Source organism: Malurus melanocephalus, unplaced genomic scaffold (genome assembly GCF_030028575.1).
Source record: "Malurus melanocephalus ecotype Western Australia unplaced genomic scaffold, MMel_1.1 scaffold_504, whole genome shotgun sequence".
Taxonomy (NCBI): domain Eukaryota; kingdom Metazoa; phylum Chordata; class Aves; order Passeriformes; family Maluridae; genus Malurus; species Malurus melanocephalus.
In genome coordinates, this window is record NW_026623736.1 from 71,160 (window position 1) to 85,604 (window position 14,445).

The 14,445-nt window shown below is 52.7% G+C and overlaps 2 protein-coding genes across 3 annotated transcripts in view; one reads left to right on the top strand and one right to left on the bottom strand.

The window, feature by feature from the left end:
• The window catches only part of PEMT (phosphatidylethanolamine N-methyltransferase), a 123,168-nt gene that overhangs the window by 64,202 nt on the left and 44,521 nt on the right, over nucleotides 1-14,445 (bottom strand). The window lies entirely within an intron of this gene.
• The window catches only part of RAI1 (retinoic acid induced 1), a 61,894-nt gene continuing 58,289 nt past the window's right edge, over nucleotides 10,841-14,445 (top strand). For both annotated transcript variants that reach the window (XM_057381310.1, XM_057381311.1), the window contains exon 1: nucleotides 10,841-11,932. The gene's annotated coding sequence lies outside the window, so the exon portion shown is untranslated. The remainder of the gene's footprint in view (nucleotides 11,933-14,445) is intronic.

Sequence of the window (14,445 nt, forward strand, 5' to 3'; positions counted from 1 at the left end):
TTCCCTTCCCTTCCCTTCCCTTCCCTTCCCTTCCTTTCCTTTCCCTTCCCTTCCGCCCGCGCTCCCAACGCACCGCACTCTCATTTCCAACCCTAGCCCGTTCCGGGGCCCCCAGCCCTCCCCAAATCCGCTCCGATCCCCCCAAAACGCGAGCCCGGCCGTGGCTCGGTGACGTCACGGAGGGGCTCCCCGGTCCCCCCGGTCCCGCGGGTGCGGGTGGCCCCGCGGTGCTCCCGGCCGGTGGTGCCGAAATGCCGAGCGGGGACATGGTGCATCAAGGATAGCCCTGAGCCCCTCCTGTGTGTGCCCTTTTGCTGCAGCTGTGAAATTCCATTTAAATTCCTCTGTGTGTGTGTGTGTGTGTGTGTGTGTGTGTGTGTGTGTGTGTCCCCAGTCCCACTCTCCCTGGAAATGTGCGGCTAGAGCAGCACCTTGCTCATGGTGGTGGGATCCCTATGGAGGGGCTGAGCTGCCCAGGGTCGGTATCCCAAGGGCTCTCCGGCCGGTGGAAGCACCGTGGCTGACGTTGCAGACCTGCCGGAGGTTCTCACTGACGTCAGAGCGGGATGCTGTTGGGGTGCATGTTTGTTCCCCAGTGCCTGTGATGGAGAGCGATGCCAGCTCTGAGATGTGAGCAGATTTTGGCTTGCTGAAAGCTCTTGTGGCCGCTGGTACGTGCCCACTTTCCCCTTTGCTGCCAGCGGTGCCCGTGTTGGCTGCCCTCAGGTGACCTCCCAAAGTGATGGTGTGGAGGAACAAACCCAGCAGTTGGGGTTTTGCATGGGAGAGTGGCCCTAGGGCCCTGTGCCAGCYGAGGGAGGGCATTGCTGCTGGTGCCAACACCTTCCAAGGGCTCTCCCAGCTCAGCTCCAGCTGCCCCGGCTCCTGGGCATCGCCAGAGCCTCCTTGATGGTGCAGAAATTGTTCCCTGCTGAGTGCCAGGACTTTGTGGAGCACTTCTACCCCACAGCTGCCTTTCCCAGGGTGGCAGTGTGTGTGCCCCAGGTGGGTGAGCAGCGCCGTGGTGGCTGTGCGGATGTGGGTGCTGTCACCTGTGTGTTGGTGACAGAGGGTGGGGGGACCTGTGGTTGGTGAGGCACAGGGTGGCTGTGCACAGTGCCTGCCAGTGCTGAGACTGCATCTCCTGGTGACTGTCACTGCCTGATGAAAATGGACCTCGATCTGCTGGGGGCTGGAGTGGAGAAAGATGGGAAGAAGCCAAGTGAGATGGAGGAAAGGACGTGTTCCTCCTGAGTGCTCTTCCCTCCCCGTTCCCCATGGGATTGAGGTGTGCCTCGAGGCGTGGCGAGAGCAGTGATGGTGAGGGGTTCAGTGTGGGTCTGTGCACGGGGCTGGGGGGAACCCACACCCTGAGCAGCAGCTCTGCAGCCCCGGCTGGGAGCTGTGTGAAGTTCAAGGCAGGAAGTGAGAAATAAAAAAGAAAAAAAACCAAAAAAAAACCCCCACGAACGGTAGAAACCAGCGGGGAGATTTAGGGAAGTGGCAATGCTGTGCTGTGGAGCCCAGAAGAAGCGTGTATCCTTGCCTGATGAGGAGCTGCCCGTGCCAGGGACCGCAGACCCACCTCTCCTCTCCCGGCTCTGTCTCCGCTGCAAGCCCCAGGGAACAATTGCATACAGAGTGCTTCGTTTCAGAGCCGCCACAGTCATTTCAGAGACCTTTTAGGCAGGAAAAGTGCTCTGTAGCGTGTAATTTGAAGGCTCTGCTCTGAACCTTCACTGTCGCTCTGCTAAATGATCCTCTGCTCTTCCAAACCTTTGCTGCCTGGAAACCAGCAGCAGTGACCTGGTTCCTGGCCCCGCTGGGTCCCTGGTCTCCCTTCAGCTCCTTGCYGAGGTGAGGGGAGTTGCAGGTTGCRAGGAGCAGCCYGGGGTGGTTCTCTGCCTTGCATGGGGCCTCTCAGATGTCAGAGTCCTGGGAGATTTCAGCCAGTCTTAATCATCTCTCGCCTCTGCCTGAGCTGCAGAGGTTGTCAGAGCGCACTAAGGATTTTCCAGCCTGCAGGGTCGAGTCTTGTGAGGGCTCTGCAGGAAAATCTAGGGACTCCAACTGATTTTCCCCCGAAAGGGGGGAGCTGCAGAATTCTTTTCTGTAGCATCCCTCAGCCTTGGCAGCTCACGGTGGGGAAGGACGGTTTGTTCTGCCATCAGAGGAAATGGCACAACTTTGGTTTAACTGATGGAGCCGTGCCACAGCCTCACCAGGGGCACTGGAGGTGAGCCTGGAGGTGCTGGACCTCAGTTAGCCAGGAAGTGTGGTATCACCTGGGGTTTCCTTGTCTTTGCTCTCCCACCCATCTTCCTTAACTGCCCTCCAGCTTTGGTTTGTTGGAGGCACACCTGCAGGAGCAGAGCGAGCTGTGTGTTTTCTCTCGCCCTGGGCGCTGCCTGCCCTGCCAGATGCAGGCAGAGCCCCGAGTTCCTGGCAGCCAGGGCATGCAGGCAGCAGGGTGCAGGATGGGGAGAACAGGATGGGGAGAAGGAGAAACATTTGGGTGTGAAGGGTTGGCCCGGTCTGGTCCTGTGCCGGGTTGGCACCGTGCAGGCACCTGTGTGTCTTCTCTTGCCTCACGCGGCTTCGCTCTGCTTTGGATTCACTCTCTTGGATTTGCTCCTGGTTCCTGCCGAGGCAGGAGAGTCCYGGTGATGGTGGATTTATGCACGTCACCAAACCAGACACATGGCCAAGGCATGAGGCAGTATCTTGAGTCTGTCCAAGCGCGCTGCCCCAGCCGTGCCAGGCACGCACCTGGGTCTAAAATCCTTTGGTGTTGGGGACCCCACCCTGTCCCCAGGCCATTGCTGCCACTCACTGATGACAAGGCTTCCACTTGGCTTCCTCTGCTYGCATCCTTTCCCCCTGCAGAAGGTCAAGGCAGCGGGGCACAGGGCAGAGGAAAGGCAGTTTCCCTTTCCCTCCTTCACCTCTCGGAGGGATAGTCCGCAGCTACAGCCCTTCCGAAGAGCAGGCAGGATGCATCCCAGCTGGGGTGGAGCAGGCAAACCCATCTATTGTCCTGCCACCATCCTGTCCTCTTTCCTGCTCGAAAACACGCTCAAAATCCACCTGCTCAGCATTGCAAGGATTTGGGATTTCCCTCAGAAGGACTGGTCCAGCTGCTTGAGGCCAGCAGCAGCGAAGCTTTCACCTGATGAGGAGGAGGAGGAGGAGGAGGAGGTGGGAGGCAGGTGCAGGTGCAGGGGTTCCAGCGTCACATCCAAGCACAAGGAGCCAGCTCCGAGCAGCAATCGCCACCTGCGCCCACCAGCACCCAGCTGGCAAAAACTACAGGTCCCAGCAAGCCGAGGGCCACCAGCAGCCCTGCAAGATGGAGAGTGGCTTCCTAGGGCTGGCAGTCACCCCTGATTCCCCTGTGGGAGGTTGGGATCGCTGCGGGAATGCCTCTTCACCGCGGGAAGGTGACAGCTTGGTTTTTGCTTTGGTTGCACGGCCTAGTTTTGAGAGCTGGAATATGCTCAAAGCTGGGCTTTCTGAGTTGCTTTTTTTGGTTTTGTTTTGTTTTAAATGACAGCATTTCCCCTTTAAATTTACATCTCTAGCTGGGGAACACAGAGCCTGGTGAGAGAGGGAGTGTGAGACTTTTATAAAAAGAACGAGTCGGGTTTTATTATCCCTTTGAGACGAGCAGGGAAAATCTATACTGAAGGCATGAAATAGCAATAAAAATGGACTTTTTGCCAAAGCAAAATTAATTGAGTGAATCTCAGTCCTCAAGCCTGAGCTCTGAGAGGCTTATGAGTTGGATATGAACCACGCTGCCCCCTTCCAGGCTCTCATCCCCCAAGGAGGGGAGGTAAATCCTCCCTCTGGTCCTCAGTGTGTGATGTGATCAGCTCATGGGAGCAGAGGGCTGGTTCTTGGGATACAGCAAGGCTGAGGATGCCTCCAGTCCTGACAGTCCCTGGAGCAAGGACCTTCTCCAGGTCCTTTGGCTTGGGGATGCTGGCGGTCATTCAGAGGTCATCGCTCCAGCGTTTCCATCACTGTGAGTCACGGCATCCCAATTGGGCTGTGGATTTTGGGGGAGTTCAACAAGGAAGGAGAGGAAGATTGGACACAGGCTCCTTGAACCCACTGCAGGAGCCAGGAGAGGATCCTGCTGTCTTACGCTGGCCTGGGCTCGCTCTTATTTATCATTTTCCTCCCTTCTCTCTGCATCCTGCTTTTGCCACGGTGCTTTCTGGGCAAATCCTTCRCAGAAGAGGAAAGCCCCCTCCTGGGTTTTGTTCTTCTCGACGTCACATGCGGTGGCTCCAGCTCTGCTCTCCCCATTTTTGGGGAGAGGATGGCAGGAGGAGCCRCTGGACAGAGCAGCAGGGGAAAGGCGGATTCTTTTCAGCAGATGGTGCAAAGAGGATGAAGCTGTGTAAACCTCCTGAGTCCACTGGAGAGACGGAGATTAAATAGTGAGAGGGCCGAGAGGCAGCTCCAGGCGTAAGAAGGAAAGAGAAAAAAAGGAAAATGGGGGTGGAAATGGGATTGGAGAGTGGAGCTGGGGAGAGGAGTGCTGGTTTGAACAGGCATCCCTCTCCCACTTGATGTCTCCCCTCCAATTCGGAGGACCTAGATTCTGTGCCACAAAAATATAGCCCTTTTCAATCCCTTATCTTGCAGGAGCAGAAACAATTGGCCTGCAAAGAAGGAGAAAACAATCTGTTTGACTGACAAACAAAACCACATTTCTGCACAAAAGGAGGAGGAGGAAGAGGCAGCTGTCTGGCTGCTGCTTCGGCTTTTTTCCTTTCCCCTCCCTCTCCTGTCCCCTCGCTGACGGTGTCAGAGCAGAGCCTCTACCCTTGCCAGCAAAACACCCGCCGTTCTGACTGGCTGGGTTCAATGTCAGGCTCCTGCAGCAAATGTCATTGTCCTCCCTGCTGTCCCCAGCCACGGTGGAGACGCACCAAGCCCTGCCATGATTCCCTCCTGGGGATGGTGCAGGCAAAGGTGGCACCCTGAGCATCCCTGGGGGAGAGCCCAGGTGTTGGSAGAGGAGCTCATTGGGTCCTAGAGACACAAAGTGATGCTCAAGACAGGGATCAGGGCCAGCAGCTCATGGCGGCTGAGCTGGGGATGGAGGGGACACAGGAGATCCCTTTTTGTGGGACACAGGGAAGTTCAGGCAGCTTGTGGGTGATGCTGGTTTTACAGCATTCATGGAGCACCCGAGTGCTGCAGTTGGAGGTGCTGCTGGAGCCTTGTCCCACTCCAGAGCCAGCCCTGTGCCTCAGTTTCCCTGTCTGCAAGGTTAGCAAGACAATAGGCAGATGCTGTAAGAGAGYTGGGGCGTAAAGTGCCCTGTGCACCTAAAGTCGTTATCCCAACAAATCGTTATCCCTAAAAATTCATTACAGCAACCACCGTGCCAGCCAAATTGGAGCTGGGGGGAATCCATCAGACAGGCACAAGCAGAGCCCAGGGGATCTCAGTTCTCCATCTCTCCGGAACAAACTCCTCACTTGGAGGATTTTTTGAAAAAGGATCTGATTTTCCCCATGCGGTTCCCTGACCAGGAGCRGCAGCAGTTTCCTGCCTGGAACAGTTTTCCAAGGGGACTCTGCTCTGTGGGGACATGTGAAGCAAACACCCACGCTCTGAAAACAGCCAAATGCAATAAATACCCAGAGCCTGAACCTGGAAAAGCAGAGGCTGGAACAGGGCAATCTCTGCAGAGGCTGGCAGTGCTGCCACAGAGGGAATCAACAGTAAATAAAGGGGCACAGGAAGCAAACACTGAAGCCCCCAGGACACTCTTTTGATGCAGTTGCTGGTGACCTACTAGAATTCACTGGAAAGATGATCCTGCGCTRCTGGGTGGTTCACTTTTTCCTCTTTCTATTTTTTGAGGAGCTGTTTCACTCTGCAGCCAAGTAGCAAAGTAGCATGTAAGAAATCAGAGATTCCAGGTGAGTTAATAACAAATAATGAGTCTCTCAGTTCCTGAGTGGTTCTCTGGTTGCCGCAGTCCAGGCATATAACAGCCAGGCTTTGCTGAGCATCCTCAGCCAGGCTTGTTGAAATGCTGGTACAGATTGATTGAAACATCCTGAATTCAGGGGAATTTAAGAGATYTAGCCTCTGCTTTCTTAGATTGCCGTAACAGAAGCTTCGGGGAATATTTGACCTGAAACATTGGAAGAATTTGGTTTRTTTTTAATTCCTGCACCTAAAATGCAGAATTTTCTGCATTTTTCTTTCCTCTTTCATTTCAAAGGAGGAGAGGAAGTATCCCTGCACGYGTCAAACTGCAGGAAGGAGAAGATACGAAAGATGACTGGACTACTTTTACAACTTTGGCACTTGACTTTCCTCCCCAGAAGGGGAAGATGCACTGTCAGCCTGTCTTGTGATCAGGCTGTATCCTTTTGTTACCCTGATAAATGTCAGCTGACTGGGCTGGGATGTAAAAAACTCCATCTCTACCAGACCTTTGCTGCTCTTCCTCACTCAGTATTCGGGCAGGGAAGGGCCCAGCATCTCCCCACCAGAGCGATGCTTGCAGACTTTGCCTGGCCCCACAAGGTCCCCATCTTCTCCATGCCTACTGTGGTCCCCCAAGGTCCTCCAGCATCTTTTCTCCTTCACCTGCTCCTTCTCCCCAAATTCTGTCTCTGCCTTCTCCCTGCAGATCCTTCCTCCCAGCTGGACCCTACAGGCACTGGGGAGGTTTTGGCCTTCATGCTCAGTGCTGGTAGGTGAAATGCAAAGGTTTGTGCTGTGATAAAGTAAGTCTAATAAAGATGTGGAGTTTGGCTCCTGGGCAAGAAGGAACATTCAGGTTTCAGCAGATTCCTTCTCAGGTGCTKCATGCTCTGAGCATGGCCATGGGAGCAGCTCTCAGGATGAAGCCAGAGTTTGGCTCAGCCCAGCACTTGAAGGGAGGTGGCAGAGACAGAGTGGGTTCTGCTGGAGCCSCATCTCTCAGCTTCTGACCCTGGGGATACCTGGATACTCACAGTCCGTGCTGTTGGGATGATATTTCCCATGGCAGAACCATCATTTGGTGATGCAGAATCCACCCAGACCTTTCCCTCGGCATCTCCCACCCCTTCCACCAGCCACAATCACACAGAAGCTCATCCTTGATGTTCCTCTGTGCTTGTGCCACTTGGGATTTGGCCAGCATGTGTCAGGGCTCTGTGCCTCTTCCTCTCCAGCTGCTCTCCGCTCGGCTGCGTCACCCGGAGCATCCCTTCCTCCTGCCCGGGGTTGCTTTGAACATCCTGTTTCCCGAGTTATTTCACCCTGATTTTACTAGGTCACGGGCATGTGGGTCCCTGCTTGGCCGTGGTGGCACAGCCTCTTTGATTAGGTGTATCTCCAAGCATGACTTCCATCTGCCTGTCAGTCGCTATCGCTGATTCCTGCAGCATTTACARCCAGGCAGGAGCCTTGGTCTTTTGGAATAGTCACTGGTGGTGGCAGGACTGCGCTAAATGATCTATTCCACGCGTTTCACCTCTTTTCTGTTTGCAAATTGTTGGTGATTTTTTTTTTTTTGTAGTTGCATTAAGTATTCCGAGTGACTGCGATTTCCCCCACCGTATTCATTATTCAAAATTGTTCTCCAGATAATTTCTGCAAATAATTCGCGGTCTTTGCTCTTTTGTGAATACTYGGTCTCAAGAATGAGAGTCGTTTTAATTGGGATCTCGCATCACATGATGGGTTTTGGCTTCCCGATTGGGCAGGCTTAATTTTTAGACCTGAGGTTCGGGGAGGGAAACTGTTGCAATTAAGAATTTGAAATTCACTTTTTTCCAATATCTTTCGTTGATGCTTAAAATTACTAGAAATTAACAGTCTGTCTCACCTTTTTTTTTTTTTTTTTTTTTTTTTTTTTTTTTTTTTTTTTTTTTTTTTTTTTTTTTTTTTTTTTTTTTTTTCCCTTCCTGGCCAAAAATCCCTGCCGGTAACTTGTTGGCAAGAAACACTTGGAGCATATAAACAAAAAGGTGGCACCAAAACAGCTAAATTTAACATCTCTAAAAATTGGAGTGATGATTCACGGTGGTTTGTTGTGTATTATTCACCTTGCTCTGGTAAAAATAATGATCCAAATAATTTAGAAACATAAAAAGTCACATAGCAAAGGGACATTTATAGCACTTGGTTTCATAAAATCTTCCATCAGCTGCTCTCTATGTGCCTGAGAACCATCCTGTGGGCTGGCTGGTATGTTCTACTCTGGCCCTCAGTGCTCCAGCAACGCACTGAGGCTGCTGCCAGCTCGGTGGAGGTGGAAAAAAGGAAGGTTCAACCATCCTGGCACCCCACACTGCCTTGATCCGCACCCTCAGCAGGCAAGACTCCAGTTGCCTCACACACAGCTCGACTCCTGGCAGAGGGTGACCGTAAGTGACTTGCCCAAGGTCACACTGCAGCTCCCTGGTTCAGCTGGAAATAGCTCCAAGGTCTCCTGATCCCCCCAGCAGCCCCCTCGCTGCCAGGCGAGACGGAAAGGTGCAGAGTTCACRTGGCTTCTCCAACCGACAGCCTGGCTCCTGCCACCTCACCCAAAACCTCAAACCTGCTCGGCTCTGTTTTCTGTCCCCTCCCTGCCACCAGGCTGAGTCAATGCAGCCCCCCCAGCCCCCCTGAATAGCCCGGGCTCCCATGGCATATTTATGCCTCCGAAGTGGAGCGCTGTGCCGCGTTCCCGTTCGTGCGGCACCCGCACAGCCCGGCTGCTCGCTTCCACCAGCTGCTGCTGCCGATTTCCCTTAAAAATAAAACCCCTCTAAAGGTACAGCAGGGACACCTTAAATGCAGAGCCGTGGCGTGCAGTTAATCATATCCTCTTAACGGGTTTATTCGCTCATTAAATATTTAAGACTCGTTTCTCTTTATCAATAGTGTGGAGGCGTGCAGGCCCCGGTGCAAAGATTTATGCACACAATAGGATCGGTGCATTTAGATTTGTTTGAAGGGATCTGAGAGCCATTTAAAACTCGACCGTGGGGTACGGTTGCTGCTGCTGCTGCTGCTGTTTTCCTCCAGTGAGATTTTTGCCTTCTCTGCCTCCTGACTGCARCTGGGAAGTGGCAGGAGGTGAGGCTGGGGGGCATGGGCTGTGTTTGGTACCCCCATAGTTTCTTTTGAAATAGCAGTGCTCCCTGTTTGAGGAATGCTGAGGTACTGGAAGGGATGTGTCTGGCTTGACTGTCTCATAGTGCTGAGGATAGTCTGTGGAAAATGCAGTGTGTGGAGGCAGGACCCAGTGCCAGGAGTGTTTGTGGAAGGGGTGTTTTGATCCCCACTTCCACCGCTGTCTGTGGGAAGAGCTTTGCCGTTGCAGCTCAGATGTGAATTCCAGCTCGTCTGGCGCCGTTCGGGAGCCGTCATGCAGGTGCAACATCTGTTGTTCTTCTGTTATTACCTGGGCTCTGCTCTTCACACAGGTGTAAGAGCAGTGGTGGCCTTTTTGGTTCATAGGATGGGGAGGGATGAAACCCRCACCATCATCCTGCCTCATCCTCCCCATCATCTGCTCCTCTGCCCACCCAGCCCAGAGCTCCATCCAGAGCATCTTCACCCAGTACCCAGCATTTCCCACCTTCCTTGTGCCTGGTCCCTGATCCCTGYGTGGGGCTTTGTGCCTTCCAGCTGCTCTCAGATGTGTCACTCATGCTGGGTGCAGGGAAGCAGCTCCTCCTGCTGATGTCAACCCCATTGCTGTATGTACATCTGTTCCCCGAGCTCTGAAGATGCTGGGCTGTGATGTGGGTTGTGGGACAGGGGTCTGAGTGTCCACTGCAGTTGCACAGTRTGACCTGTTCCTGTCCTTCTGTGGAAAGTGTTGTCAGAGCTTGCAGGGACAGCAGGTCCCGGCACGCAGGACTCGATCTCCATCTCAGCAGCCTCTGCTTAGATCAGGAGGGAACATCTCATGCCAAGACCTGTCCTCCCCAGGCTGCAGCTCCGAGTTGGAGATGGCAGCAGCTGACACCCATTTTTTTTTCACCCCCTGTGGCATCCTGGCAGGTTCTTCCTGCAGCTTTGCATGCAGCCAGACATGCCTGTTCCAAAACCTCCTCTCCAGGAGGTGCTGGGGGTGGATAGGAAGGGTGAGTTRCTGCAGTGGCAATGGGCAGAGCTGGCAGCTCCCTCCTGAGGGTGTGAGAAATACCCCGGCTGAATTATTGACAGACAGCCCAGAGCATGGGAAGTGCGTGCATGCGTCAGATATTTACCCAAACCTCTCCTGCTTTGCAACGTGCCCACAAAAAAAAGGATCTGACAGCAATAAAACTGTCGGGCGGCTGCTGCTGCYTTTTTTTAAAGTTCTATGATAGCTTCTCCCCCCGCCTTTTTTTTAATAGCTAATGCATCTGTCACTACTTTCCTAATGAGCTTTCCGAAAAGGGCCTTGGGGACCTCTACCTATCCATGTGGGCTTGGATCAGAGCGTACTCAGGGGAGGCAGAGGGAATTCAGCTCCCTATTTCACCCTCATCCCCTCCCCAAACTCCTCTCTGAGGGCAGGTTGTCCAGAGGGAGGGGAAGGCAGCAATATCTCAGCACTCGGCGAGCTGGCGTGCACCCCCTGCAATCACAGCCAATAATGACAAAAAGACGGGGCTGCTGCCAGAGATAGAGAGCTGAGCTCCAAGCGTTACAGCAATGTCACAGCCTTGGGACTGCTGCTGGCTGCTACTGGAAAGAAATTTCCTCACAACAGGCAGAGTTATAGGAAGGAGCCATTGATTGCATTAAAAAACACCCTCCCCACCTCTTTTTTTTTTGGCATGGATTTTCAAGGCTTTTTTTTTTTTTTTCCTTTCCTCTCCCCCCCTTTCTCTCTCCATTTGCCATTGAAGTTGCGTTCAATAAAACCCATCGCCCGAGAGCGTCTGTTCGCATGTTCTCAGCAGTACAATGGGCAGAGGACTGCAGTGTGCAGAGCCCCAGCCAGCCTCTGCAGACAATGAGGGGCTGGCAGCGGGGCAGGGGGGGCTCCCAGTTTATTTTATTTCATTTTTCCCCCACCTGCCAGCCCCCACTACTAATTGTAATCACAAAAGGCAAATGGGAAGGGACTGGGGGAGCAAGGCTGTGGTTCACTGGGGTCATGGTCTCCATCACTCATTCTCCCAGCCTGTTGCTGGGTAAAAGCTTGGCTCCTTGGTTTATCAAAATGACTGTGCAGTAAAAGCCTCTTTGCCCAAACCTCCACCCCCCCTCCCATAAAAAAAGCTGTTTACTGGCTCAAAAAGCCTGAATTTCCCATTACCATCCATGGGAGAGTTTCCGTTGACTTCTCTAGGCGCAGAAGGGAAAACAGAGGGTTTGGTGACTCAGGCGCAAACCTGGGATCTCTTCCTCTTGCTGACGCTGTTGGCAAATCTATTGGGATTTAGCTGGATTCATCCAGGGACCGCACGATGCCATCCCTGTGCCACTGATAGGGCACAAGAGGATGCACCACTTGGCAGGAGTGAATCCCTAATTGTGCTGTGCCCGAGCTCCCCTCAGCTGTGAGATGTAACGGTGCTCACCCTACGTTGCCTGATGGTGAAGCTAATAGCTATTAATGCCAGAGAGATGCTTCCAGATCTCTAGATAAAAGGTGCTCAAGGAGGGAAAATTATTATCATCATGGGCCAAAGAGCTACGGGGGATTCGAAATCTGTTTGTGTTTGTAGGATGTAACCACTGAGGAGGGAGAGACTGGGACAATGGAGCATGCACAGCACTAATGGAATGAGCGTAGGAAAGAGGATATCTCTGGAGACCCTTAGAAACCATTTCCCAGTGGTAAGATCTACTTGGGTTGTTTGTTCTTCTTCCCAGATGAGAGCTGCAGTCGTGGACGCTTTTATCACTTACGAGCTGGACTAGATGGAGGCCAGAGAGCGCATTGTAGGGACGAGCCTGTGTGGCTCTCCAGTGGGTAGGTACTGATTTATCCGGTCTCAGCTTCCATTTCTGGCTTTCAGAGCTGTGCTTTATAATAGAGGAACCTGGAATGGGCATTTCAGGCCYGTTTTTCAAGCTTATGGGATGCGGGTTTGGCCTCTGGTAGAGATGCAAGGGCGTGATTTGGGCATCTTGAGGCTGCRGCAGAAGGGTTATTTGTGCCTCGGGATACAGTTTTGGGCTGAGGTGTGGGTTTGGCGYGGCTCCATGGTAGCATGTGGTGGTTCCTTGAAAACATTTCACTTGGAGATTCACTTTTTCCAGCTGATTCACGTCCTCGTGCGAGCCCATTTCTTGCCATGGTGACAGYGAAGCTGGCTGAGGCTCTGCGCGATAACGCGCCTGGTCCAGGCTAGAGGCTCCTAAAGGGCTCTGAGCCCAGAGGGGCCAGGGACTGTACAAACACAGTTGYTCCCTTCAGATTAAAACCCAGTCAGACAAGCTGTTTGTAGTCTGTGGTCTGGCAGTGCTGAGTACAGTGCTGTGCAAGGCATTGGGCAAGCAGGTGAGACACAGGCAGCATCCATCCCAGTTCCCCTGGAGTGGATCAGCACTTCCATTCTGCTCCAAAATCACCATGTCGCCTTCCCTTTTACTCTGTGAGACAGCCCCATTTTGTGCTCAGGGGAGATGCAGCCTTTCTCACTGGAGACCTGCAGCACACCATGCTCTTTTCTTCCCTCTCCTGTCTTTTTTTTTTTTTTTTTTTTTCTCTCCTGGACACTTTACTTAGCTTCTTTCTTCCCCCTCATTTTCTCTACCATCAAATGAAAGCCATTCAGACCAAAACGGTTCAGTCTGCTCTTTGTGTCTGGAAAACAGAACACCAAAGACAGCTGGACCTACCCGAGATGGCCACGGCCGTGGCAACAGTGGCTCTTTGTTAGCGCTGTTGTCTCTGCCCCTATCTCCAGTGTCTGGGGCCCTGTCTCTTTAAAGCTTTAGTGCGCTGTGTCAAAGCCAACAGAGAGTTCAGCTTATTAATGGATTCGCTAGGTTAATATCCCAACAGTTTGGTGTGGTGKTTTTTTTTTTTTTTTTCCCTTTCCACAAGCATAATTTAGAAAGAGGGGGAGGGGGAGAGAAAGATAACCCAGACCCATTTCTGGGGAGGAGGGCACGGCATGGCTCATTGCTTTGGAGAAATGGAGCTGGAATGGTTGGTCGGGGCCACGAGAAGGTGGTGGCCCAGCCCTTTGCCTTCCTGTCTGTATGTACATCTCTCTCTATCTCCTTCTCCTGCGGGGTTCCCTGCATCAAAGCTTCTTCCAGTTCTTATGCTAATGAGGTGCATTAATGCTTAATGACTGTGAACAGGCTTGTTTAATTGCACCTATCTGAGCAGGAGGCACGTTGCTGTATAAGAGGGAACGACCATGTAAGCAGCTGCATGCCCTCCTGGACAGTCTTAATTACATGTAAAACTGATGTGATCTAAACCACCAGGCTGGTGATTAGTTTAGTGAGGCAGGTGGTACTTTGCAATTCAGTGCCTCAGAAACTCTAGAGCAAGTGAGATCAGATTCTTTCGTAGGCTATGGAGGATAAGGCAAGCCCTGATCATCCTTGAATTTGATGTTGGGTGGGGACAAGCACGGCATAGTAGATTAATTTAATTAATTTATTGCAGTTAGTTTGCAAAGACATTATCCGCCAGCGTCTGTGCAGAATACTGAGCAGTCCCATTAATGCAATGCTATTTTGCCTGTAAATCCTCTCCCCCGCCCCTTACAGGAGGAATGAGCTGCGATGGTCTCAGCTTTCTGCAGCGTTATCTCGCGCTGGTTGAATACGACCGATTGTCTGAACTACAAAGGGGCCCGGCTAATGCAAAGCCATCCCTATTGGCACCAGACCTAGATTAATGACTCTGCATGCATTGACTTGGCTCCAAACTGGATTTCCCTAAAGCAGCTCGCTGCTGCCTGCACTCCTGTATCCTCTGGCTGGGCTGGGATTGTTGGGCTGGTGAGAGCCACGGGGCTGGGAGCACCTCCAGGTGGGAAGGCTGTGGATTAGGGGTGCACAGGTATGAAGGTACCTGTTATCGCCAGCCATCTGCTGCTTGTTACCTAACCTCACTGCTTGGGGTTATTTGTTTTGCTTTTATTCACCAGAGAAGGGATTTAAAAAATAAATAAATAAAACAACCTTTATTAGAAATCRCTTTGGCAGGGGAGTAAACTGAATCCAGCAGGGTCTTGGGGTCGGTTGTGCTCTCCGGATAGGTGTCTCCCAGCGGACTACTGCTCAAGTGGATGCTCACACCTTCCCCATCCCCTCACTGAACCATTCCCCATCCCCACACTGGATCCTTCCTGGTCTCCACACTGGACCCTTCCCCATCCCCTCACTGCCCCGCTCCCCATCCCCACAATGGACGACCCTTCCCATCCCCAGTCCTGACCCTTCCCTATCCCCACACTGGGCTCTCACCAGACCCTTCTCCATCCCCTCACTGCCCCAATCCCCGTCCCCACACCAGAC